This window comes from Misgurnus anguillicaudatus, unplaced genomic scaffold (genome assembly GCF_027580225.2).
Source record: "Misgurnus anguillicaudatus unplaced genomic scaffold, ASM2758022v2 HiC_scaffold_29, whole genome shotgun sequence".
Taxonomy (NCBI): Eukaryota; Metazoa; Chordata; class Actinopteri; order Cypriniformes; family Cobitidae; genus Misgurnus; species Misgurnus anguillicaudatus.
The window spans coordinates 250,432-255,382 of record NW_027395279.1 but is presented as its reverse complement, the minus strand read 5'-3'; the positions used below and the strand labels follow the sequence as shown (position 1 = coordinate 255,382).

General features: G+C 38.0%; 1 long non-coding RNA gene across 2 annotated transcripts; it reads right to left on the bottom strand.

The window, feature by feature from the left end:
- Positions 1–1,569, bottom strand: LOC141362778 (uncharacterized). Of its 2 annotated transcripts, XR_012368357.1 has the most exons (4): positions 1,467–1,569; positions 1,022–1,070; positions 589–632; positions 1–169 (listed from the first exon to the last, which is right to left on the bottom strand). It is a non-coding gene; the product is annotated as an uncharacterized lncRNA (long non-coding RNA). The 2 variants fall into 2 exon arrangements; XR_012368356.1 differs by lacking the exon at positions 589–632.
- Positions 1,570–4,951: the final 3,382 nt, after the last annotated feature.

Below are 4,951 nucleotides of genomic sequence, written 5' to 3'. Positions count from 1 at the left end.
TTTTAAATATATTTAAAATATAGTTTTATTCACAGCATTCAAAGTGTACAGTATTTGCCTAAATATTGAACAATTACTCATTGAAGAATGTCAAGATGATTAAGTTTACAACGTCTTTCTCTCCCAAATCAACTTTAGTCTGGCAGGTTTTGGTTCAGCCTAAGGAAATCTGTAAAAGATAGACAATAAGCTCAATTAAAAAGTGTTTAATATTAAAACATTACATTTATTTAAGACTTACTGTATTAAATCTATAGTTTACTGGCAGAGATTGTATAGCAGATATATTTTTACCTAAACTAGAGCTTGACTAAAATGTCATCATATATATTAAGGGGTGGTTTCCCAGACAGGAATTAGACTAGTCCTAGACTAAAATAAATGTAAGAGCTGTCCAAACTGAAAACAACTTCTGACATATCTTAAAATACATCAGTGCCCTTTGTTTTACATCATAATGCACATAAGTAATGTTTTTAGTAAGGCATGTTTGTTAAAACTATCCTAATTAAACTAAGGTCTAGTCCTGGATAAAGCTAATCCCTGTCCGGGAAACCACCCCTAAGAGTTTTCATTATAATGACTTGCCTATATGGGCTGCAAAATCCTCCTTACATAAAATACTTCAGCTCCTAAAGAAAGATTTTATTGTATTAAATTTAAATGTAAAACTTGTCAGAAAGAAAATGCAACAAGCAGACAATTGGGTGGTTTCCTGTAAAGGGATTATCTTAAAACAGGACTAGGCCTTAGTTTAATTAAGAAATATAACTAGTTTCAAAAAACATGCCTTAATAAAAACATTACCTGTGTGCATTTTGAGGCAAAACAAAGGACACTGATGTATTTTAAGATATGTCAGTTCAAGTTGTTTTATTGTCAAGTTGTTGTATTTTAGTCTAGGACTAGTCTAATCCCTGTCCGGGAAACCGCCTCAATATGTATATAACGTTATCTAAACTGAAGCTTGATTTACTACTACGAATGAATTATTATATCTTAAGAGTTTAAAATGACTAACCATTAGCTGCAAAGTCCTCCCTACAAATGTCTTTGAAAAACTTTAGCTTCTGAGGAAAGAATGAAGCATCATTAATACTAAATACAGTTAAGTGAGGTAAAAGCCTTACAACCTCTAAACAGTCAATAAATGGTTAACTTTCACGCTACATTAAAAAAACAGATTTTCTGACGCTACCTTTTTTCATTAACATATACATACACACCAATACATATATTTAACAAAACAATCGGGTGTACTAATTCGATATAACAGGCTAACAGTGCTATCTTTCAAACCTTTAACATTAGCTATAAGCTAAGCTACACAGCAGCTTATCACTAATAGCGAGTTAGACACCGCGTTATTGACAACATTTCGCATTCGAAATATGATAGTCTACTGATAAACTTCAGAATGGTCAAACGATAATCAAATATATTAATTTTAAGATATTTTAACGTACCTTGGGACTGAATCCGTCTGTCTTGAACGACTGGTAAAAATCAAAATACGTGCGTCGTGACATCATCCCACACGTCAGATGCATTATTCAAATCTCAGAATTCACTTTTCTCTGAAATGCATTTACGAAAACTGTTTAAGTTAATTAATGTGTACAGCTCAAAAACTACAAAAAAACAAACACTCATATTCCCCTTACGAAAATGAATGTTTTTTTTTTTGTGGTAAAAGTTTAGTAACCATGTTTTTTTTTGGTGTATTGATTATTATTAGCAAAACCATGGTTATTTTGTGGTAAAACACAGTTCATTGGTTTATCCAATGCTTGACTATAGTGAAGTTAAAGTGTACCTTATTATGTTAATAGTATATTACAAATGTATACATCTACAATATAAAATGTAACAGAACATACTGCTCTCTCGTAATTTTAAGCCCACGTTATTTCTCCATAAAATAATATACATTTGTACACCCCATATACTTTCAAAATGTGCTTAAAATATACTGTTTCTAAAGAATACTAAATAATGTATTTTAGAAATATACTGTCAGTGCATTATTATAATGATAACTTTAAGCATACCGATAAAGTATACCTAAAATACATTTTAAAATAAGTTTAAATTTAGTATACTTTAAAAATTGCACAAAACTTTAACTTTAAGTATATTTTTCTAAAGTATACTTTTAGAAAATATACTAAAGTATAATTATTTTGAAGTATGTTTAAAGTTTAATTGTAAAAAATACGCGCAAATATGTTGTAAGCATACTTTAAATATGTTTAAAGAAAGTACATTCCTTTGTAAGTATATTTGTAATGTACTATTGCAAAGTTAAATATACTTGAAATACAATAAAGTATATTTGTTTTTCACCAGGGATGCGCTATTATCAGATTTGCAAACATGCAATTAAACACACATTTGAACAAATATGGCATAAAGATGGTGCAACACTGACAGATATCACCACAAAAGACCCATTATACCAACAGAGCTCTTTATCGACTTCCAGGAACTCTAATTGCAAATGGCTGCAGGGATTTGAACATGCATAATTGCTACATGTACAAGAAATAAGCTTTTGTTAGTATTGGGCCGTGTGCACTTGCCGCGTGCACGCAGGTTGTCACGTTTCATGTCCGCGGTTGTGTATGGTGCGGACTTCGATCGTTTCTGGAATGCCAGTGTGGCGGAGGATCTTCATTAAACAAATAATTCAGAACTTCTTAAGTGCATATCATGCAAGACAGTTAGCACAAACTTTTACGTTTAATCATGCTATTATGGTTAGTAAAAGTTTAAGCTGTAAACTTTCATCTAGAAGGCTATTACTTTCGGAGTACGCCCATCTATCAACTGCACAACCTACTGATACCGCTCCTCAGTTTTTGGGGGGTCTTAATTTACATCATAAACTGAGAATTTTATAATCATCTGTGTGTCATGGCGAAGCAGGCAGGACAAGGCAACGGATCCAAATGCAATGGTTTATTTCTTAAAAACCCAAAAGTGCACAAAGCAGAACCAGAATAAAGACCAGAATACAGGACCAAAACGTTATGACAGCAAACTATACTCGACAAAGGACAACTGAAACACAAGTACTGTATATATTCATGTGGGTAAACAAGATATCAACACACCTGGGAAACAATCTATAACAAGGACCAACGAACTACAAGAACTAGACATGGATGACATTACAGAACTTCAAATAAAGAGTACAAGACTGGGGAAACACAAGACACAACAGTGACACCGTGCAATCTTTAGCATCAGTCAGATTTGTTTGTAACCATCTAATCTTCTCCCTACTTTTATAATGACAATATAAAAGCATGTGTCACGGAGTGACTAGACAGGGCGGAACCAAAAGTAAAGTGAAGAAGTTCCGCCCGGGCCGGTTTGCACGGACGCCTGCACTTCCGGGTTTCCCGGGGATCCCCCGCAATCACCATAATACGGCACAGCTGCGTGAGCGACGCGGCAGATGATGATTGGACGAGCCACGCTGAAGAGAGGAATACCTTGTTTATATAATATAACATATTCGTTTATCTCAAGAATACTTTACCGTGACGACTATTGAGCAGTACTACCACGTGAAAGATTTTTCACTACTAAACACCCAGTGTTAGCATATAGCCCGCTAGCATCAACAAACAGGTGCCGGTGTAGTTACCATTTGCCCATCTAATGGCGGACTCATCCGATGTATGCTATTCAGACCTGTCCTCACCTGAGCGGGAAGCTGTGGAGCAGTTGATACCCGGTTATCGCAGATCCTACGCGACGTACAGCGCCCAGTTCACCCAGGCTCCAGACGTCCACAAGCAACCGAGGCGTGCAAAAAGCGAACACCCTACGCGGTGCAGCTTCACGGACCGCGCTCGAGGGAACGGAGATGCCATCACCCATAATGAAAGCGATCGGGAAGCCGTGGAGGAGCTGCTGCCCGGCCTTCGCAGATTCAGCGTGCCTCACATCACCCTGGCTACAGACGTCCGCAGGTGATCGGGGCGTGCTGCGAGCGAGCTTCCCTCGCGATGTAGCTTCACGGACCGCGTCCAGGTGACCGAAGACGCCATCACCCAACATGAAAGCGGTAAGACTCCGCTTGTTATTGTAACCTGCATTACTTGCCACATGTACAGTTTAGCTTCTTCCATCAGCACAGAGGGGTATACTTGTGCTAAGTGTATTGAAGTAGTAAGGCTGACGGATAAGATTGCAGAACTAGAAGCGCGCATCCAAACGCTAGTTGATGACAGCAATACCGCTAATGCTACAAACGTTAATACCACTAATGCTACAAACGCTAATGCCGCTAATGCTACAAACGCTAATACCGCTAATGCTACAAATGCTAATACTGCTAATGCTACAAACGCTAATAACGCTAATGCTACAAACACTGTTTCGGGTGCGCCTAGTATTAAACATAATACACATAGCTCGGTTCCGTCATCTGAGTCAAGGCGGCCGACTAACTGGGTGACTGTCAGGCGGCACAGTCGTATCCGGTGCCCACCCAAGACCCCCCTGGTAATTTCTAACAGGTTCGATATTCTAAGCAATACACCGACTGAGACGTCTGTTAATAGTGCCTTGGTTATTGGAGATTCGACACTTAGGAACGCGAACATTGAGGCACCAGCCACCATAGTCTTCAGACATTAGATCAAAACATAAAGTGCTGGCTAATGCTAAGCGTAAGTTTTCTAAAATTGTTATTCACGCCGGCACGAATGACACCAGACTCCGCCAGTCGGAGATCACCAAAGATAATATTAAAGAGATATGTGAAATTGCTAAAACAATGTCAGACAAAGTAATATGCTCTGGTCCCCTCCCCGCCTACCGGGGGGATGAAACTTACAGCAGATTACTGTCTCTTCATGACTGGATGTCAAAATGGTGCCCTCAGCATAACGTAGGGTTTATAGACAATTGGAAGCATTTCCGGGGGAGAGCTGAC